Source organism: Pipistrellus hanaki (assembly GCF_964339955.1).
Source record: "Pipistrellus hanaki genome assembly, chromosome: 6".
Lineage (NCBI taxonomy): Eukaryota > Metazoa > Chordata > Mammalia > Chiroptera > Vespertilionidae > Pipistrellus > Pipistrellus hanaki.
In genome coordinates, this window is record NC_140508.1 from 71846715 (window position 1) to 71870184 (window position 23470).

General features: G+C 43.7%; 1 long non-coding RNA gene across 2 annotated transcripts; it reads left to right on the forward strand.

Annotated features, from left to right (window-relative positions):
• Nucleotides 1-98: 98 nt before the first annotated feature.
• On the forward strand, nucleotides 99-12080 carry LOC311625051. 2 transcript variants are annotated; one of them, XR_014795425.1, is made up of 3 exons: nucleotides 99-426; nucleotides 8748-9059; nucleotides 11713-12080. It is a non-coding gene; the product is annotated as an uncharacterized lncRNA (long non-coding RNA). The 2 variants fall into 2 exon arrangements; XR_014795426.1 differs by having other exon boundaries at nucleotides 8748-8805.
• Nucleotides 12081-23470: the final 11390 nt, after the last annotated feature.

Below are 23470 nucleotides of genomic sequence, written 5' to 3' on the forward strand. Positions count from 1 at the left end.
CCGGGGGGCGGGGCTCCGCCTCGGGGCTCGGGGCGGCGCGTTGCGTTCCTACCCCGCAGCGCCTTCCTGCGCGGGGGTCCCCCAAGTTACTGCTTTTGAGGCCCAGCGCGCGCCCTGTGGACTTGGTCCCCAGGAATGTGAGGGGTTGTCGTGTAGATGAGGGCGAGTCCGGAGATAGTGGCGACGCCCGCCGCTCGACCACAGAACCGGACCTCGCATCCCAGGGCGGGCGGGCGGGCGGGCGGGGCTGTCGCTGGGGATGGCTGCCCGGCCGCGCGAGGAGAGGCTCTGCGCCTGCGCGGCGGGCCGGCGTGGTCGGTGGGTACCAGTCTCCCAGCCCCGCTGCGGGAGGCGCGAGGGAGGCCGGGAGCCTGGGGCCACCCTGGACAGCCAGCCGAGGGTGGGCGAGGATGGAGGATGGAGGAGGTGGATACAGGTCAGGGAATGGGGGTGGGGGGGGAAGGGGGCGCGAGATCGGGGACCCAGGAAGTGCGGAGCCTCTGCACTGGAGGAAGGAAGGCTGTCCCTGTGCTGTGTGTGTGTGTGCGTGCGTGTGTGTGTGTGTGTGTGTGTGTCTAGAACTCGCTCTTCGCCAGGCGCCACTGCTGCTGGCACCGTTATTGGCCAGGAGGGAATTGACAAATGATCTAGCATCACAGTCACCATAAACAGATAGTCAACGTCCTCACCCAGGAAAGCAACAGGACACTAAATGGCCATGTTGAAATAGGCCCTGGCCAGGTAACTCAGTTGGTTGGAGCATCCCCCCAATATGCCTGGGCTGTAGGTTGTCAGTCAGGGCACATCCAAGAATCAACCAACGAATGCATAAATAAATAGAATAACAAATCTTTTGCGCGCAAAATAAATTAAAATTTAAAAAGAAGCAGGGACCATAAGTTGATACAACTAGACCCAACCATGGTTATGATATTGGAAGATAGTTCTTCACTCTTAACTCCCTTTTTTTTTCCTCCAGAAAATGTTATAAAAAATACTTGAATTTATGTACTCTTAAAGAATAGTAATGATAATTTAAAAACAAACATGTAAAGGATGAAAAAGGAGGCAAGGCAAATGGAATAAGAAAACTGAAAGTGATGAAAATGTAAAACAAAATTGCGTGGAGTTAGAGAAAAGTGACTTGTCCTGTCCTAAAGACTTTGACAATTATGTACATCTGGAGGGACACTGCCCGTCAGAGGATAGTAGGGTGGGGCACGTTTGTGAACACTGTAGTTAGATGATAAATGATAGGTATGGCTGCTATAACCACTGCAGTTAAAGAGGGACTATAAATGAGCATGACCTACAATAACCTTGCACGCCAGAAATTGTCATGATGCAGGAAGCTGAATGAGGAACTTCAAATATTACATTATAAAGGCTTCATTGATGGAGGTTAAAGTATCTTGTCTTTGAAAGACAGTTTGCTCTACTTTAGAATAATTCCAAATTTAAGGGTTGTAGAGAGCTATCATGGGTGGGAATTATTTTGGTTAAAGTGAGGTCAATTCCTTCCTAAATGAAATATCTGTTAATGTCAAGGAGGCAGACTCTGCTATTTGGCTGGTCCACCCCATTCATTTTTTTTTTAATTTTTAAAAATACATTTTTATTGATTTCAAAAAGGAAGGGAGAGGAAGAGAGGGATCGAAACATCAATAATGAGAGGGAATCGTTGATTCACTGCCTCCTGCATGCCCCCTCCTCCCCACTGGGGAGCCAGCAGGAAACCCAGGCATGGCATATGCCCTTGACTAGAATAGAACCTGGGACCCTTCAGTCTGCAGGCCAGTGCTCTATCCACTGAGCCAAACCGGCTAGGGTTCACTTGTTATTCTTAGTCACTTTGGTGGTTGGTCTGATTTGTTCAGGGACCAAGCCTGGTGCCTGTTTCCTACCCCCAGTTTTCTGTGGACTTGGACCTTGGCACCTTGTTTGACATGACCCCCTTTTTTACGTACATTCTTTCAGGAAGAGCCTGTGTCTTCTTTCTGGCTCAGTAATTGTCTGCACGGCTGTTTTGACAGCTCGGCAAGGCCTGGTGAGCCACATTCTGGCACAGAGGAGGGCACCAAGGAAGAAGCCTGTAGGGAAGTCATTGGATCCACAGCTGTTTCAGGGGCATTTACTTCAAAAGAAACAGCAGTGCACAATGCAAATGGTTCCTTGTATACATTAATTCATGCGGGGAGGTGTGTGAGTACCTCGCTCTAGCTTAATGAAGTTCTACATATGTAAGCCCCGATGTAGTCATCGTCCAGACTGAGATAAAGAAAATTCCCTGCGCCTCTTTTTATCGCCCCTACCCACTAAAGCTAGCGCCTTTACTGACTAATGCTGGAAGCTCAGGGGAAGGACTCGGGTATGGGTCCGTTTGCACGAGTCCTGCATCACTGGGAGTGGAGGCTGCTGTCTCAGGCTTTGCCTACAGTTTGGCTGGTCCATCTCTGAAGTGGGAGGGGCCTTGAAGGGCAGGCTGCTAAGGCATACCTGGACACGTGACTTCCCTGTAAAACTCTAATGAGCAGAGTCTAAAGTGGCCTCTATGCCAGATATCTCAAGATGGGAACACATTCACTTACCTTTCTCAAACTCAAAGGAACATGTGTGGAAAACTTCCATATCAATTGCCATAAAAATAGGGCAGGTTTTTTTCTTTGTTGTTTTTTTTTTTAATCCAAACATAACAGTGTGTTTCCTTGAGGAAAGTCCATATTATTGAGTTTCAGAGAATTATGGAAGGTCATTCTCTTTGTAAGGAGAGTGTATGAGAATAGAATTATTTGCTTTAGGTTGACACATCATTTATAGCAAAAACAGAGTGTACTAATCACATGTTTAGACTTACACAACTCAATCTGCCTTAGAATAGAAAACATTAATAATGAATGCTGACTGCGCCACGGGGAATTGTCCTCCAATAAAGTAGCGTCATTAAAAATGCAAACTCTTTAAAAATACAAGAGAAAGTAAACAGTATATCTAAAGGCATTTGTGCTAAATACTGCAGAAGCAAAACTCCTGTCAGCCTAGGGTGGAAGTGAGACATGAAAGCATTTGATGTAGGTGAGTACTATCATTAAAAAACAATAATGTTTTTGTTATTCCCAAAATGCAATGAAGTGTTAATGATGATAATTACCGCCAAAGAAGTAGTAACAATTCTTTATATAATTAAAATAAATATAACTTTTCAGGCTATCTAAAAGTGTAAACTAATACCATAGTAAGCAATGTCTTCATTAACAAAATATTTTAAGGAAAGTTCTAGATATTTTTGTGAAGAACAAAGAATTTAATATCATAGGTTTATTAATAATAGAACTTTAACTGTTCAAGGAAAAATAACACTTTGATATTTATAGATAATATTGTACCACACTTGATTTTTTTTCTAGGACTTTTAGGTAACCTGGAAAGAGTAAGGCAAAAATTTACTAGCATCATGTCATTGTGGAAATAATATTTTTCACTTATGGTCTTGCTAAGGAGAGCCTAGGTTGCTTGGTGTTATTTATAATCAAACCCTAGTCCTGGCTCTATTATTGTCTATAAACCCTTAAGAGAAGATTCAAGGAATAGCAACACTGGTATTGTTAATGGAGATGATGGACCATGGTTCTTACTACCGGTAGGTGTACCGGTTAATGCGGATTCTTTTCAATACATGGAATTACACATATGTTGGTATGCGATTTGATATGTATGCTATTTTGTTGTATTGACGACAAGCTTCAAAACTTCATATATCAAATTTGCTGAAGGTGTTAACATCATAGATATTTTTATGCTTAAAAAGGTCAAATTTCATGCCAAAAAAAAACAGCATTTGCGGGAAGTTTTAATTTATTATTTTAAAGAAAAGTGCTGCTGAATACTTTGGGAAGCTTATGGTAAACATGCTCCATCTCAAGACACTTGTGAATGCTGGCTTAAACGCTTTAAAAGTGATGATTTCAATGTGAAAGACAAAGAGCACCCAGGTCAACCGAAAAAGTTTGAAGACCAACAATTACAAGCATTATTGGATGAAGATGCGTGTCAAACTCAAAAACAATTTGCAGAAGATTAAACCTTGCTCAGCAAATTTCTGATCATTTACAAGCAATGGGAAAGATTCTAAAGGAAGGAAAATGGGTACCACAACAATTGAACGAAAGACAAATGGGAAAACCGAAAAGTTATCAGTAAAAAGGGCACAAAGGAAAGTTTTTTGCATCAAATTGTGACTGGCGATGTAAAGTGGATTTATTTTGAGAATCCCAAATGCACAAAACCATGGGTTGATCCGGGTCAACCATCGATATCAACTGCAAGGCCAAATCACTTCTTGAAAGAAGACAATGCTCTGCGTTTGGTGGGATCAGGAAGGTGTGGTGTATGATGATCTTCTAAAACCAGGTGAAATGAGCCTCTCTCCTGATGGTACTAGTAAGTCTCCTGGGAACCTTTAAAGTTTAGGAGAAAACAAAGCAAAAATGCAGCCAGGGGAAAAATGGGGGGAGCAGCAAGAGCTTGTTCCAGGGAGAGCACACTCTGGGTCCTTTGTCTTAAGGGTTTTTATCTGTTTTCTAAAAATAGGAATTTTAGGGGTAGATCTCAATAAACTATTCATCAACTTGCCAGGTGTAAGCTTTCAGGACCATGGCCCTAGGTTAGGGGGTCATTAGTCATTGAGTCTGGTCCTGATATTGGCTATGGCAACACTCTGACTGGTTTTGCCGCTTTTCTAGGCCTAGAGCTGAAATACAACTGAGGCTTAGATGTTATTTTAGTTAGATCAAAACTCTATCTCTATGGTCAACAGACCTGAGGCTTTGTTCCTAAGATTATTTGAAGTTGATCTGAATCTCATTGTCTTAATGCTTAAGGGAGTAGTTGTATAAGGGAGAAGGAGGCAGATGAGTCAGGGTGCTGGATGGGGCCAGTTTGAATAAACTATCTGCCTATTTCCCCATTCTGCTTGCCAAGGAATTTGTTAGGAAACTAAAATCTGGGCTCTGGCTGGGTAGCTTAGTTATTTAGAGCATCTCCTAATATACGAAGGTTATAGGTTTGATCCCTGGTCAGGACACACACAAGAATCAACCAATGACCCTGGCCATTGTGGCTCAGTTGGTTGGAGTGTCATCTCATATATTGAAAGATCACTGGTTTAATTCCTGGTTAGTGCACATACCTAAGTTACCAATTCAGTCCCCGATTGGGGCCTGTATGAGAAGCAACCAGTTGATGTTCCTCTCTCTCATCGATGCTTCTCCCTCCTCTCTCTAAAATCAAAACATAAAAACAACAACAACCAACCAATGAATGCATAAGTAAATGGAACAACAAATCCATGTTTCTCTCTTTTCCTCTAAAATTAAAAATAAATTTTTTTTAAAAAAAGAAAGAAAACTGAAATCTGGATCCCTACCCCAGACCTATGCTATAGAATCCACCATGCCCAGGTGTTTCGTGCACATAAATTTTGAGAAGCATGGAGGAACCCTGAAGTTCTAGATCTTGTGAACTCATGGTGCTGTGAATGGATTCTTATTTAAATACTTTCTTTTCCTTCACAAAGTTCTGTGCCAAGGCAAGCATAGTTCTTTTTTCCTTCCTTCTCTGAGTATGTTATGCTTAAACCATGAGCAATACAATTTTATTGTTCATTCACCAGATGTGTAGTTATGAACTAGGCATTGGACAGAACTTCAGCAAAGTCTCTGGCTGATGTCTTGGGGGAAAAAAAATAAATCCCAGGCATTTTTGCCTTGATCACTCAACTAGTGTTTCTGGTATCTTGAGCATAACTCTACCTACGGGTCCTTAAATAGACTCTACAAGATCCATAGTTCTCAGACTACATAAGCTAACCTCTGTGATTCTATCTCTTGGGGGCAGTACAGGGACATTTTTCTATGAAGTGTTCAAGATTTCTTTGCCAAGAGAGTAGCTATAGTAGGTGCAGTAATTTATGGGATGCTACATTGATAAATTGGCTTTGATTATCTAACATATTTTCCTACTGAGCAACAAATGAGGGGTTCTTTGGGACATGAGGTATCAGAACTCTAAAAACAGCTTTGACATTTTTAAGGAAAATTGCTGATTTTTTAAGTCAACAAGATGTGGTCTAACCACAAAAGAAATCTTCCAGATGTTCCTTTCCTCCCCAAACTGTTTCACTCCAGACTTGCTAGCATTCTGAAGTGCTTCCCAAAGTGACTCGCCTCCCACACCGAGCTGCACTTGTGGGCTGGGAATTTGTCCCGATGTTCTTTCCAGGGCCATCGGTTGCATTAGGAATGTCTGGGGACCCCAGTACCTCCCTGGAGTTTTGACTCAAATCCCAGGGTTCACATGGGGACTTGGCCACCTTGGAGTCTGTGCCAGCCACATCAATTAATAGGGAGCCGTCTGATCCAACAGGCATCCAAAGGGAAGTAAAATATCTTTCCTTCCTTACACTTGTACCAAAATTATATTCCATAGGCAAACATGGAACCAACGATTTGTCCTAAACAACACAACCTTGCAAAAAATTATATGTGCATTCCAACTCACAAAGGGCACCAAATGTTGCAAACAGAATGTGTTGTTCATATCTTTATGCTTGCAAATAGAAATGATGAACCGTATGCGTTGTTTTTAAAATACCGGGTCGGGGCGTCTTAATCTTTTTGTGCAATGAACCCCCTTGGCAATCTGGTAAAGACTACAGAATGGGGTTTTAAGTGCATAAAACAGAATGCATAGAATAACCGAATAATCTAATTATTACATAAAGTCATCAAAAATGTTTTTAAGCCCCAAATTTCTGGTGTAATAATGCATGTGCTTCTTTATAATGCATGTAATCAAATTCTAATGGCATATATAATAACTAGTAATGATGAGTATATAAAGGCAATTTCAAAGGTTTTGCAACCACTAAAAGGTGATATGAAAAATCCATGATTTCAGTTAATTCTAGAGGTGTGTTGCCTAAATTCATAATTTAAGAAAAATATTAAATTCCAGTTAGAGATTAATGAATATAAATATACTTTTCTCAATCCAAGTTCACATACTCCCTGTATTAGGTTATCTGTTTTTATCTAAGTTCAGATAAGAACCTAGATCTACCTATTGGCAGGTCCAACTTTTGGTACTGAAAATTTTTGTTAGATCTTCAGTTTCAAGGCTATGTGGAGACATTCTCTGTCAATAGGTCTTTGCTCGGGCCAGAGTTACCTGGGCTTTCCTGTCACCTGGTGACTCAGCTTTCTGACACAAATGCAAGTTTGCCTGATTAGCATTGCCAGGGGTTATTTTCAAGTTGAAAACGGGCCAAATTTCCCAACCTCCAAGGTTTATAACTTAGAAAACTTCTCTTAGTCATCTCTGTTCCTTGTTAAGAGGAATTTGTTCATGATCTGGGGCAAATACTGTTAGGTGTGTTAAGAAAAAACTTATTACAGCACTAGAGGCCTGGTGCACAACATTCGTGCACTGGGGGAGGGGGAGTTTCCCCTCAGCCTGGCAGAACACTTCAATTGCCACTTCCTGCACCCTTTAGCAGTCTGGGAGCCGCCTCGGGGAGCGGGCTTAAGCCATCAGTAGAATATCCTTAGTGCTGCCACGGAGGTGGGAGAGGCTCCCGCCACCACAGCTGGCTGAGCAGTGCTCCTCTGTGGGAGCACACTGACCACCAGGAGGCAGCTCCTGCATTGAGCGTCTTCCCCCTGGTGGTCAGTGCTCGTCATAGCGACCGATCGTTCCACTATTTGGTCATTACCCTTTTATTATATAAAATTCTTATTCTTGGAGTATTTATTCTAGGATACATTTTTGAAAGCCTATCATGAGAATTTTTTTTAAAAAAAGGAATTTTTAACTCAGTTGAGAACCAAAAGGTCACTGATTTGATTCCCCATCAGGGCACACACCCAGGTTGTGGATTCGGTCCCTGGAGTGCATACAGGAGGCAACCATCAGTGTTTCTCTCTCTCTCTCTCTCTCAAAAATCAATACAAACATATTTTTAAAAGAAAAATTTATTTTGTATTTTTATATTTCATTCACATTATCTGAATAGGCATGAAAAGCAACAGTGATCTTTGTGTAAGTTTGGGGAAGGAATAGAATTTTATTTCATGCCAGCTGTGAAAATTACATTCAAAAGACATTATGCCAACAGCGAGAAAATGGCAATTGAAGTGTTCTGCCACGAATTCAGCCCATTCTGCTCTTATCCGGGCACAAAGGAGAAGTGAGAAGAAAATATGAGAAGGAACATTCTGGGGTTCTTTTTACTCCTCCCAATGGGAGGGCTTGCCTCACCTCCATGTTGCCCTTTCAACAAAGAGCCTGTAGCTCTGCTGTCTCCTATGAAACCAGTCCCTTCTTTATCTCATACAATGTGGCTTCCATCTACACAACTTTATTAAAATTGTGCAAAACTTCCTCTTTTTTTTTTTTTTTTTTTTTTTTTTGTGGTGGAATTCAAACCTTTTTTCAGTTCCCAACTTTCTTATTCTTTCAGTAAAATTTGACCTCACTGATCCTCCCCTCCTTCTTGAAACGCTTCCTTCCATTTCCCTGGCTCAGTACTTCTCTGGTCTCTGTCTTCACCTTGGATATCTCCCCTTCCTCCTGCTCCATAAAGAAGGGTGATGCCCAAAGTCCAATCCTAGACATAATCTGATGGACTGTTCGATAGTCTCTGCCTGTAGTACACACCCTGACAGTTGTTTTTTCTCTTTTTTGTAATGCAGGAGCCTGACTTCAGCTTTGATTGCCATGGCACTCACTACAAGAGGCACCCACTTCAAGGTGTCTATCTGGAATACAACATCATCAGTGACACAACCAGATAAAGAGCCTCTCCCCACGGAGGCTCCTTGGTTCCAGAGACCTTGGTTGATTCAATAACTGACCATTTGGGCCATTTATCTCCCACCCACACACTTTAAATTCCCACTTAAATTCATCAATAAAGAGTGAGCCCATGAAATTGTAGACCCTCAACATCAATTTTAAAGTCACTCCCTAGACCACAACTCTTCCTTTGTTTTCTAATCCTAAAGGTGAGAGTGGCTTCCTGCAGTTATTGCTCTGAGCTACCTCAACATTCTCCTTCACTTTTTTCTTTCTTTCAGTTTTCCATTGTTTTCTGTAACCAATTCACTGTATCAAACCCTTTTCTTTGAAAGGCAGTGTCTGTTTTTTTTTTGGTTGGACCTTGCCTGAAGCAGACCCCTAGGGCACTCAGAGGGAAAGGAGACAAAGAAAGGAGGGGTACAAAGAGAACTGGCAGTGAAAATGGGACAATGTCTCAGGAAACAGTGTAGCAGAGAGCAGAGAGGAGGAAACGATAGAATCTTAAAAACTGAGCAACCCATGGCTCTGTGGTTGAGCATCAGCCTATGAACCAGGAGGTCTTGGTTTGATTTCAGGCCAGGGCACATGCCCAGTTGTGGGCTTGATCCCCAATGTTGGACATGTAGGAAGCAGCTAATCAATGATTCTCTCTCATCATTGATATTTCTCTCTCTCTCTTCTCCCTTCCTCTCTGAAATCAATTTTAAAATAATTTTTAAAAAACTGAGCAGATGATATCATCCAGTGATACTACTACTGGGTGTATATCCAAAAGAAGAAAAGCAGGGTCTCAAAGAGCAACATTATTGACATTAGCCAAAGGTGGAAGGAACCCAAGTGCCCATCAACAGATGAATAGATAAACATGGGGTATACATATAAAATGGAATACTATTCAGTCTTTAAAAAGAAGGGAATTCTGACATGCTACAACATAGATGAACCTTGAAATATGCAGTCCAAAAAGATGAAAATACTATATAATTTCACTTATAGAAGGTTTCTAGAGTAGTCAAACTCATAGAGACAAAGTAGAATGGTGGTTGCAGGGACTGAGGGAAAGGGGGAGTTGTTTAATGAGAACCAAGTTTCAGTTCTGTAAGATGGTTACACAACAATGTGAACACACTTAACATTATTGAACTTCACTTAAAAATGGTCAGACAGTAAACTTTATGTGGAGTGTATTTTACTACAATTAAAAATAAAAATAGGGCAGAGAAATCCAGGAAGATAAGAATTATCTGTGTCGTTTCGGAAGGCACTTAAGATCTTAGGAACGTAGTTCGTTAGCTGGTTGGAAGTCAGACTGTGGTGGGCTGAGGGGCAAGGGCCAGGTGAGGAAGCCGAGACCAGGACTCTCTCTTGAGAAGTTGGGATAAGCAGGGAAGATAAGTTGGGCAAGAGCTAAGGGACTGTGCGGCCAAGGAAGAGAGGTTGGAGCATGTTTAGAAGCTGAAAGAAAGGAGCCTGCAGAGGAAGAGAGAGGACGTACAGTGCCAGGAAGGAGCAGAGTCCTGAGCAAGCAGGGCGGGGGAGGGAGAGGAGGGCCTAGCCTTGGGCAGAAGGGACAGTTGATTCTCCATTGTGGGAGGAAAAGCAGTAAGGAAGGGAGTAGGCATTGAGGTGAGGGTTATGGGGAGAACATGCATGATGATCTTGAGGATTTGTCTGTGATATAGGAGGCAACAGAAAGGGACCCCAAGAAGGAAAGGCTTGAGGGAGGTGCTGAGGGGCTAGGTGAGGTTGGAGATCATAGATAAGTGTTCTCTACAAGACTGAGGAAATTTTCTCTGGCAACTAAGTAAGTATGAAGACCAAGTACAACACTGAGCCAGGCTTGGGGTGTTGTTTGGGAGATGCTACAGAGGGATGGGGTGCAAGGGAATCAAAGGTGCTGGTAAGAGCAGCATTTAGATGACCAGCCAAGGAGTTTAGGGTCATTCCGGGGGATGGAGAAACCTGGAAGAACTCATAAAAAGAATTGGAAGAAAACAAAAAGATCCATGGACTGATATTTCAAAAAAGTCAAAGGCATTTGTAAGGGGATTGAGACAACTGGAAACCTGGGCGCCTGGGGAGTGGTAGATAGAAAACAGGGGTACTGGGTGAAGCAGTTGCCCGAGATGGCAGTACAGTGTGTCCAGAGGAGAAATGCACTGAAGTCCCACTGGAGGCCACAGGCTCTCTGTGAGTTAGGATGGAAAGAAGACGGAGCCAACCACTTAGAGAACCAGCGCCCCTGGGATCTCAGCACACACCCTTCCCCCAACGTTGCAATGTTCCAAATCTAATCTCTGCCCTCATTTGCTGGGGACCTTGAGTGTGTTCCTTACTCATCTGGTTTCATTTCTTCCTATGACTCACAGGGAATACAAAAGAGCTGGTTCTTGTGTAAAGTGCCAGGTAGGGACTACACAATTATCTCATATAGAATTTGCTTGGATTTGCAATTAAAGCTCATCCCTATACAGTTTAACCTCTGGACTGAGGGAATATAATTATATGATAAATGATTAACAACATTTCATGGAAAAAATGTACCCAAATTAAAAAACTTTATGGCTTGATGTTGAATCTTAAAAAAACACACACAAAAAAAAACTTTATTGTTGAAAGAAAGTATTACATATGTCCTCTTCCCCCCTCCTCCCCCCCACCCATTGATGCCTTTTAACCCACACCCCCCAGGGTGGAAGCTCTTTAGTCAACAAAAGTTGTTGACTAAACCTACCACTGGCATATTAATAGATTTCCTACAAGAGTTGTTAGAGGCAGGAGGGAACAGTGGGACTAGCTATAGTTATAAGAAATATTAATCATGCTCTGTTAACCTTGATTGTTTTGTTTTGATTAAAGAAAGCACATTCTGACCTGTCTGGGAGTTGTACACCCTGGGACCTGGGACTTAACCTTGAAATGCTGTCCATTCTTCCGATCTGAGAGCTGCCTATCATCATGGAAAGATCAACAACCTTGTTGCCAAAGCAATGGAGGAGGCACCCAGACCAGCCCTTTGCAACCTCCAGCCTCAATTGCATGCAATCTGTAACTATTGTACCCATTCTTATTGTTTTTGCCTACTTCTCCATGCCTGCAATCTTTGCCCTTCTACCCAGTACTGTATAAGCAACTTGTTTCCTGGGGGGGCAGCGGGAGCAGAGCAGATTTTTTTGGGGGACCTGCTACTCTCCCATATTGCCGGCAATATTGGAAAATAAATGCTCATAAACTATTCAACCCTGTCTCTGCTTAACTGGCTCGAGTAGTGACAGGCAGCCAGGATCCATTTGTTGTCTGGTTTCAGAGTGATTAAGTTCATGTCCACTTAATTTGGCTTTGGTGGCAATCCTTGGATGAGAAAGGGAATGAGGAGGGGAACACTGGCTTCATCCCTGGACTTTGCGGCAACGATTCGGGGAGAACCCATCATCTGAGTTGGCCCAGGAGAGAAAGGGCCCTTGGGACAGGGTAGTGGAAAGGTCATGAGGATTCCTGAACCTGGGAGATAGAGTATGTTTATTCAGGACCGAGAAACCAGAAAGAAAAGCAGCCTTGGCGTGTGGGAAGGTGAAGGGTTCCATTTTGAGGAGCTGGCTCTTTGGAGACAGCTCTTTCATGGGGAGCCAGATCTGGGCTGATGGGACTCAATGGACAAAACCAACCTAACATCCAATGAAAATAACATCTAAGTATGGAAGGATGGTCTGATGGGCAGTATGTGGATGACATGACCTTTCTTCCAATCAGAGTTGTTTGTCAAGATAGTATTTTGGGTTAGGGGGAAACAGCCTGGCATTGTGAGCCCTGGTGTTGGTTTCTTGACGTAATAATTTGACTGAACAAGATGTTCCAGTGATCTAGTTGTAGGATCAAATCTGCCCATTTGCAGTGGAGAAAAGTTGATAACTTACTTATCTGATTGTTCTGAGAGAGACAGTGCTTATATTTCCAGGAAAGGAATGAGACTGGCTTCTTGGAGTTTAACCTGCCTGTGGCTATTGCCTATGCTTAGCTCTGACTTCTTGAAGGATAGCAAGTAGTGGTAAACCCATTCAGCTGGCCTGGAAAAGCAAGAGGTGAGAAAAAGAAAGTCAGGCTATGAAGTAAAGTATCACCCTTAAAGATCACATGATCCCAGCCCCACCTCCTTCCTCCTCTATCTGCTTATTTGTTTAGACACAATCCCTTGGAGTTTTAAAAGATGTTTTTATTGATTATAGAGAGGGGTGGGGGGGAGAGAGAGATAGGAGCATCAATGATGAGAGAGAATCATTGACCGTCTGCCTCCTGCACATCCCACACTGGGGATTGAGACTGCAACCCTGGTATGTGCCCTGATTAGGAATCAAACCATGACCTCCTGGTTCATGGGTCAATGCTTAACCCCTGAGCAACAGTGTCTGGGCTCCCTTGGCTTCTAATTCATCTCTTTCCTCTTCTACTTCCTCACTTTCTCTTGAGTACTCCCTTCAAGGACTTTTCTCTGTAGGAAGGCCTCTCCTTTATGTAATAGACTTTTTTTTTCTTCTGCCCTCTATGTACTGAGAATCCATTTCCTGTAGGATCCTCTGCTAAAAGTGTCTAGTTACATATGATGTCTAAAGACATAGTTCCTTTACAACCCAGTAGAAGAAATAAGATTTTTACATATTGTACCATAACCAAAAAGTGGAAGAAACAGGAAAGTGCCATAGGCGAGAGTCAAACTGAGGAAATACAACAGAAGGAAGATGGCTTCCGACCAGCGAGCTGAGGAAGACTTCCCAGAGGAAGAGACATTTGCAGTGAGCCATAATAAAGGGGACCATTTAACCAGTTAACTGCCACGATATTTTGAATTTAATTAAAAAAGGTCCGCCACTTGCATCTATAGATGCTTGTGGTGTACAGATGGTCAAACATGGAGAAACAGAGCCTTAAAACAGTGCTACATCAAATGTACACAGTAGGCTGCCTTCATGTCTCATTTCAGAGTGCATAAAGCACTGACATGGAATTTGTAAAAGGGAAGCTAATGAGAAATAAGCATTTTTAAGCATAGCCAGCTGCTAGTTTTCAAATTCCACCTTAAGAATCAGAGATCTGGCCCAGCCATTGTTGCTCAGTAGTTGAGCATCGGCCTATGAACCAAGAGGTCAGGGTTTGATTTCCTGTCAGCGTTCAATTCCTGGTCAGGGCACATGCCGCAGAGCTGCGGGCTCAATCCCCAGTGTGGGGCATGCAGGAGGCAGCCAATCACTGATTCTCTCTCATCATTGATATTTCTCTCTCTCCCTTCCTCTCTGAAATCAATAAAAATATATTTTACAATAAGAATCAGAGATCTACCCAGTGACAGCTGTCAGTTTGGATAAATGATGGGGTAGTAGAAAGAATGCAAACATCTTTCTGACTATCCTTACTTGTAATTTAATCTAATTCCTATGCTGCAATTTTAGATTTCATAATATTTATAGGTGATAAAATGGCGGATTTACTCATGTCCATTTGTTTCAGAAGGGAGAGCTAGGTTTACCACACCCTAGTTCAAACAGAGGGAAAAAGTGGTCAGGATGACCACTGATACCAGGTTGTGACCAAGTTTTCACTAGTCTGTGGTAGAAGGACAAATAAAATAAAATAAAATATAAAATAAAATGATGGTTGCAACATATATATTTTTTCCTAAACTAAATATAAAAATTATCTTTTCTCTAGAAATTAAATTTCTGGTCTTAAACTGGCATGATGCCAATGGTTGGTAGTAAAAATAAAAAACAACAACTCTTTGTTGTCAGAATAAAAGGCTGCTAACCCTATGAAGAGCCACAGAAAACCACTAGAGATAAGGGAAGTTTGCTGGTCTATGAAAGCTTAACAGCAAGTGCTCAAACTGATGAATGTCTGACTTGCGGAGCAGAGAGTGGATTTTGGCAGACAAAATAAAATAACATCAGAAGTGAAGAGAACACAGAGCTCATCGAGTTTGTGCAACTTCCTCATTTTCAGAGGAGGAATTTGAGGCCCAGAAATGTCAACAGCTTGCTCAAAGTCACTGGTCCTCTTGTTTGTATATTTTTAAAGCGATCCTATATATAGTGTTTCTGATTCGTGTGGAAGCACAAATGATAAAAAATAGATATCAATGAGCTCTTATGGTACAGGTATTAACTATAACCTCAAATCATGCCTAGAAAACTCTAAGAAAGTTCTATAGCCAAGCCTCTAATGTCTGTGCTATTTCTAAGTACACACAAAAGAATTCTTTTATTGTTTCGCACTCAAGAAGTGTGAGCCTCGAAAGGGCACCAGAATGTTATTGGACCTCAGTCTACCAGCATTGGTACTTGAGTTTGGCAAAGAAAGAATTCAAAGCCAAGGAACTCAAATGATAAGCGAAAGTTTATTTAGAAGGTCACAGAGCTAGAGACGGTGAGCCAGCTGGGCTGCGTGGGCTCACGAAAGGAGTTAGAAAAAGAAGGGCCCTTGGAGCTTAGGAAAAAGAAAGGCAGTGAGGACACCCCTTGGGGAAGGAGAGGGGGAAAGGTGCTGAGAGCTAGCTCAAGGACATGCACCCTGGGGAAAGTAGGGGGTGGGGGAAAGGCACAGAGAGAAAGAGCATTTTGCTGAGTCCTTTGTCTTGAAGTTTTTTTTTGTTTGTTTTTTAATCCTCACCCTAGGATATTTTTCAGTTATTTTTAGAGAGAGTGGAAGAGAGAAGGAAAGACAGCAATATTGATGTGAGAAAAACGCATTGATTGGCTGCCTCCTGTACACACCCTGACTAGGGCAGGGGCTGGGGAGGAGCCTACAACTGAGGTACCTGCTCTTGATTGGAATCAAATCCAGGACCCTTCAAGTCTGCAGACCAATGCTCTACCCACTGAACCAAACCAGCTAGGGCTATCTTGAGGGTTTTAACTTTTTATATATATACATTTTATTGATTTTTTTACAGAGAGGAAGGGAGAGAGATAGAGAGCTAGAAACGTCAATGAGAGAGAAACATCGACCAGCTGCCTCTTGCACACCCCTACCGGGGATGTGCCCACAACCAATGTACATGCCCTTGACCGGAATCAAACCTGGGACCTTTCAGTCCGCAGACCGACGCTCTACCGCTGAGCCAAACCGGCTTCGGCTGTCTTGAGGGTTTTAATCTGGAAGTCTCAGCGGAGGAGCTCAATAGAATATCCATTAACTTTTTAGGTGTGTCCCCCTCAGGGTCGTTGTCTCTACTGTTTGGTCAGTGCCAGGGAAGGGGGTCATTAGTCATTGCATCTGGTCCTGATGTCAGCCTTGACATTGCTCTGTCTGATTTTGCTGCTTTCCTGGGCCTGGAGCTGAAACACAACTGAGGCCTAAATGTCATCTCTAGTTTGATCAACACTCTGGCTGTGTCTGTGGTGAGCACACTGGAGGCTTTGCTCCTAAGACATTTGATGTGGGTCAGAATCTCATTGTCTTGAGGTTCTAATGTGTAGGAGAGTGGTTGTGCAAGGATTTGTATGGGAGTCATGCAAGGCTTTTCTCTGGCCCCCTTGTTTCTCCTCAAAGGTGCTCTATCGCTGACTAGCTACATACCAAAGAAGGAAAGATAGGGGAGGGTATGACCTGCATGACCAATGAAATGCTAGTAGACAAAAGGTCACCCTGGCGGGGAGGTCCTTGTTTTCCCATTGAGAGGTACATGGGGCTTTCTGCCCTGGTGACATTTCATGCCTGGCCTCTCGTCATACCTGTCTAACTGCCAACTATGGGAGGATCTCAAGACCTTATAAGATCAAGCAAAGCACTGATCCAGCAAAATGCCCTTCCCATGCTTTCCTACCTGTACAAAAGCAAAACATCCCTGCCTCTCATTAACAACTCCAGTGCTTATGATCACTGGCAATATAACCTGTTCCATGTTGGGTCATTTGGTGTAAATTTACTCCCTGTCCACTCCCCGTTGCACACTATGCTGATTTACAACGGGGAATCAGCAAGACCAACCTTGCCATCCAGGAGGTGAAAGTCTAATGGAAGAATCGAAATTATGTAGGACCTTGAATTATAGCAGACTAGAGGCCTGGTGCATGAAATCTTTGCATGGGTGGGGTCCCTAGGCTGGCCAGCAATCAGGGCCAATCAGCTTCTCCACCTCCCTGCCTCCCCACCTCCTTCTTTCCTTGCCACCTGTGTGCCACCACTACACCATTCCCTGCCTCCCTGCCTCTGTCCCCCTCCTTCCCTTGCTGCCCACATACACCACTACCCATCCCCAGTTCCCTGTCCCAGCCCAGGGCCCAACCCCAAACAGGCATTTGGGGCCTACTGGTGAGGAGGAGGAACTGGAAGGTTGGCCGGCAGGCCCCATTGGCAATCAGGGCCTGTGGGCCGGGAGCAACTCCTGCATTGAGCATTTGCACCCTGGTGGTCAGTGCACGTCATCGCAACCGGTCATTCTGGTTGTTCTGTTGTACCGGTCTCTGAGGCTTTTATATATAGAGATTATAGACTGATGTTGGAAGTGCCAGTATGGATTGCGGGGGGCAGTTGCTGTTCTGTGTTTGCACTGAGGGATGTCTCAAAGGAGGTGACATTTCAGAGATATGTAAAAGGTTGTAATAATAAATGTGTGATTATGGAAGACCTGCCCTGACTGAGAGCAGATGAAAGAAGGACCTGCAAGTTTTCAAGGAAATACCGCCTAGAAAGTGATAAGTAATGGGATAAAGGTGACACAAAAGGAGAGTGGGTCAAAGAGGCTGCTCCAAGTTTCAGAGTTTTAAGTTTTACGTTTTAGGTTGAGAAATTGGTGATGGCACTAGACAAAGCTAGGGAAATGGGGAAGAAAGACTCTACCCTAAATTGAGGGGAAGGGGTTTTTCAGGTCCTAGTACTTCTTGCTTCTTTTTCTTGTTCATAGGAATCTATACTTTCAGAATTCTATATTGTAATGAGTTCATCTGAAAGCCAGTTAATGCTGTTAGTGGTAGCTTCTTATTTTATTATTAATAGGTGTTGCATCATAGAGAAACAAAACTATAAAACATATGTAAGCTCTGGATTAGCCTTTGTGGTTGCTGTCTCAGCAATAGGCAAGTCTGAGTTTGTTTTGCTAGTGGGAGAGGTATACAGCTGGGCAGAGGCGTGCACCTTTGCAGTATCCCCATCTTTTTTTGTTAGTTAATGCTCACCCAAAGTTATTTTTTCCATTGATTTTTTTTTTTTAGAGAGAATGGAAAGAAGGGGGAGAGACTGAGCAAGAAACATAGATGCGAGAGAGACACATGGATTGGTTGCCTCCCACCTGCACCCTGACTGGTCCAGGGATTGAGTCAGCAACCAAAGTATGTGCCCTTGACCTGAATCAAACCCATGACCCTTCAGTCCTCAGGCCAATGCTCTAACCACTGATATAAACCACCAAGGACAAATTCCTATCTTTTTCTTGAATGAGGGTGGTTCAAAAAGTAGCTATAAGCTATCTCAGAGCTATGATTTGACCCTGGTAATTGGTCTACAAATTTGAATGCAGCCTTCAAACCCTTGGATATGTTTCATATGCTCTGAGGTAGTTACAAAAAAAAAAAAAAAAAAAAAAAAAAAAGGACAAAAATACACAGCTGCATTTATAACAGTGCAGAATCAGTTGTTCCTAATTTTTGAGGCCCTTAAATTTAGTAAACTAGTTTCCAAAGAAAAATAAAAAATACAGTAGTCCAATTGACAGGTGCCTGCTTCTATTTTCACCAACATCTAGCCCACCATGAGAAGCTGTGAGCAATGTTCTCCATCTCTTCTAACTTCTGTCTCTTACCATGTTTCCTTTTATGGAAACCCTTCCTCCCTAGAATAACTTTGCTTATCCTATATAATAAAACCCTAATGTGAAATTACCAAATGGCAGAACAACTGGTCGCTATGATGTGCACTCCCACTGGGGGAGGGTGGGGATGCAGCTCAGCCAGAAGCCAGGCTCATGGCTGGCTAGCACAGTGGTGGTGGCTGGAGCCTCTCCTGCCTTTACTGCAGGTGGGCGGTAAGGAGCGAGGGGTCCCAGACTATAAGAGGGATGTCTGACTGCCGGCTTAGGCCCGATCCCCAGTGGGATAGGGCTTAAGCCTGAAGGTGGACATACCCTGAAGGGTCCTGGACTGTGAAAGGGCACAGATCAGGTTGAGGGGAACCCCCCCTCCCCCAAGTGCATGAGTTTTGTGCACTAGGCCTTTAGTTTGTTTTATAAAACAGTAGTGTCCTGGGTGAGCATCTTCAAGCTGCACAGTGACAATGCTTGAAATGTATGGGGCTAGAAGCTTGAAGGCAGCTGCTCAATGCCAGGCTTAAAGTCACATCTGGGTCCCCAGTGCTTTGTCATGTGGACAAACAAGCAAGCAGAATACATTGAAATGCAATCAATCTATTTACTTCGAGGTAAGACCCAGCTCTATAAACGCTGTATCATTTGTCATTGTCTTAATTACCATACTTTCACCTGTTCTCTTCATTGCTCATAATGGTAATAGTAGCAAGTGAACACTTACTGTTTCCTTCACCTCAGATACTCTATACTGGGTGCTTCTCGTGGGTTCTCTCAATCAAATCCTCATAACAGCCTGATGGGTTGGCTTTGGAATTATCCCCATTGTATAGACGGAGACTCGGAGGCGTAGGGAGTTAAGTGATGTTAGTGGCAAAGCTGGGATTTGATTCCAATCTGATTCCAAAGATGAGTTCTTAACCAGTTTGCTATAGTGCCCCAAACCAGACAACGGACAGCCTAAAAAATGCCCTGCAGGTTGCTGGATGTTTTAACTAGAGGAAAATTCTGGAATGCGATAGATGGTTTAGATCACACAGCAGTGACCGAGCATTCCTCCCCGGGTTCTGAAGAGACGCTCCTTGGGGAATTTCAGGGTTCTGTTTCATCGGAAATATGCCTGTGGAGCTCCATTCATGAGACGTTCACATCGAGGCCTGGAGCGCTGGTTTGCTCTGACAGAGAGACACCGGGCTGTAGGATGTTTGGCGTTGGGACCAAGGCTACCAAAACCGACCCCTTTGCAGACTGTCTGCATAGTGTGTCCCATTCCACCTACCACTTCGGCTCTCCACTCCCGCTCTCCCCACTGGAATCTAGGGGCCCCTTGAAGGGCTGGAGTTTACAAAACAAACCAGGCAGGGTCCACGGGAGGGAACTTGTGAGGCCGGAGGAAGGACGAGCGGCGCTGTTAGGGACAGTTCAGCCCTGGCTGCCTTTTGCTGACTCGGATGGGAAGGAGCTCCCAGGAGAGGCAAGCAGCCAGGCAACAGGGGTCCTCGGGGCTCTCCTAGCTGGGGGAAGTCTAGGCAGAGAGGAAGAGGGACAACCAGCCCACAGCCAAAGCTCTGATGGGAACAAGGCTGAGAAACACCTGCAAACCCACACACCTTCCGTGTAGAGGAGATGCGTTCAGGACAGAGGAATGATGACTTGCAGCATGTCCATTGCCGACAGCCTTTGCTTTCTGGCCTGTGGCCGGTTTGGAGGTCAGAAAGCCCGGGAGGAAAGCAGCGGGAGAGGTCTGGAGCCTCAGAGATGCAGGCTGGACTTTCACCAGGTCACCTGAGCTGAGGTGCTGCAAACGTCTCACCTTCAGGGGCTGGGACAGGGATGAGAGAAGCCCCGCTCCAGGAAGCACAGACTCCCACACTGTCAGACTGAACACCCTCACAGCCCTGCAACCAGCAGCTAACGGTGTGCCTTCTCTTTTAGAGGAGGGAGGGGAGAGAGGAGGGGCCTCTGGGAGTCTTGCCCAACCCCCTGGTTGTGCTGTATCTGCTGATCATCAGGGTGTCTGACCTCCACCCGGCTGCAGGCTGCGAGGAGGTCAGGGGCTGTCTTCGTGATGCCTGCGATGTTAAACTGGTCCCCTGCCACAGCGGGGCCTCCTTGCCCACACAGGGTGGAGAATGCATGAATGAGGAGGGTCTGCCCCAGGCAAGCAGGGAGAAGAGCAGATGGTGGAGGCCACTTGGGGCTGGGCCCAGGTCTGGTAAGTTACAGGCTCCTGGGTACAGCACGGGACCCTCAGGGGCACATCCTGGGCACACAGAATGCGATGGCGCTGGACCGCTGAGGGCCAGTGAGGATGTGCCTGGCTTCCCAGGAGAGCAAAGCCCCTGGTGGCAGGGCTGGTGGGCGTGGGGTCCTTACAGCCCTCAATGAGGATCACTGGGGCCTGTGGCCTGTGAAGTCATCTCTGCTGGAGGCAAGGACTTTGCTGACCCATTGCAACTCATGCTTTCATAAAATGTTTTTTTCTGGACACCATTTAGAGACCTTAGGGTCTATTTTATACAGCAGGTGGGAGCTAAGCCAGATTAAAGATCATGAATCAGTCCTGATAAGTGGAATGATTTATCCTAAAAAGCAACATTTACTGAGTCTGATTGAGATGTTGAGGGCCTGCTGGTGTCCTGTATTTTCATAAAATTTACATGAGGGCTTGCCCAGGTCACTGTTGTGTACACAGTGAGACACAGTAAATATTTATTGGGTAAACCCATACAAACACATTAGATCCACCCAATTCAGCAAATATTTGCTAGAAGGCACTTTCTTGGGGATTAGAGTCTATTTCAGTGGCATAGCTTTCTTGCTGTGGCCCAGTCAGAAATACATGTTACACTGTGACTCAATACACACCGACACACAAACACACACACACACACACACACGCACACACTTTGGACATGTGAGCACACCATGAGGTTACACGTATGTGTGCACCAGCCAGAGAGGCACGTGTGTCGTTTACTAAAAGCTGCTGGTGCCCATTCTGTTCAGCGTGGTAAAAAGGGATTAAGTCTCGCTGAACTGACTTCCTGACCTGCTCATAGTCACAATCCGCCATTTGGAGAACTCTTAGCTGATACATGGAGTTACTAAATTTCTAATTTAATCTTTATTGAGCTAAAAGCTGAGGGACTAAATGCAGAAGCTGGGCATCATGAGCAGATGCCCATTACCTCCCTCGAGTCAGGTACAAGCGTGTGTCGGGGGGGCCACGTGGTGGCCAGGAGGCAGGAAAGCGGTTTCCCATCGACCCGGAAGGAAACCGGGAAATCAGTCTTTAATCTTCTCACAAACTAGAGATCACCACGACGGGCCATGATAAATCTGTCATCATTGAAAGCAGAGAACTTTCCCTGCCAGCAAACCTATAATCAAAGAGCTCCTAACTTCTGCAATTTTTAATTAAGACAAAACACATATCAACAAGCTCCCTGAAGATACAATCAGTCCAGAAACAGTTCTGGAGACGGTCTCTCATGTTAAAGTCTCATTCTTAGAACTCTTACTCTATTAAGAACTGACCATTCCTGCCTTTCTCTCCCCATCACCTCTACAGTTCCTCTCACAGCACCTATGGCATCCTATTCCTTGTACAGTGTTAGTTTACTAATCTGCCTCTCTCCCAGATTGTAAAATGCTTGTAGATTAAAAAAAAAAGGGGGGGGGGGGAGAGGATACTTCTCCATCTTTATATTTCCAAAGTGAGGCACCAAGTAAGCACTTTTTAAGTGTTTGTAGAATGATGGAATGATATAGGCTCAAATTGTTTAGAAAGGTATTGATAGAGTAAAGTATATATTAGTTAACTTATGGAGGAAAAATAAGCTGAACAAAAAGATTGGACATTCTAAAAAAGGTCTTGACATTCTAACTGATCATTACTTGAATAAGGTCCAGATAAGGGCATAATACGAGATATTCTCATATTCATATACACAGTAGCCCTGGCTGGTGTGGCTCAGTTGGTTGGAGTATAGGCCTAGAACATTATTTTAACGATCTCTAAATTAATAAAGTCTTTACATAAGTAATGTTCTCATTATTATGAAATGAATTCATTTGCACCAAATTGAAGGGGATCTAAATTACGGAAAAAGTTAAATTATGTAAAGAAAATGGGTTCTGATTACTTTGAAATACATACAGCACCTCAAATAATAATCCTAGTAGATTACTTTTTAAATCTTGCTTTAATAAATATAGAAGATCTGTTTCTAATTAGTACACCAGTTGTTTTCTTTTTTGTATAAAGGATATTCTTAAAACACTTGAAGCTGCTCAAAAACTATCTGATCTGTGGCTCTGGCCAGGGAGCTCAGTTGGCGAGAGTGTTGTCCTGATACGGCAAGATTGCAGGTTCCCTCCCCAGTCAGGGTACTTGCAACAACCAACCAATGCATAAATAAGTGGAGCAACAAATCAATGTTTCTCTCAAAATCAACTAAAAATATTTGATTTTTTAAGATATTTGAACCTTTCCCCCATTAAATTTGCTTTAATATTAATTGCTGTGATTTGTCAGTCAGAAAAGTCATGGTTCAATTCCCAGTCAGGGTATATGCTCAGGTTGCAAGCTTAATTCCCAGGAGGGGGATGTAGGAGGCAGCCAATCAATGATTCTCTCTCATTGATTTTTCTATCTCTATCTCTCTCTTCCTCTCCCTTCTTCTCTGAAATCAATAAAAATATATTACAAAAAAAAAAAAAAAGGTCTTGTGCTCTCTTGGGGGTAGTCACGGTGGAGAAGGGATTATAAGGTAATTAAGCTTATGTGTTCTCTTCAGGGGTTTAAAAGGTGCATTAACCTAGATG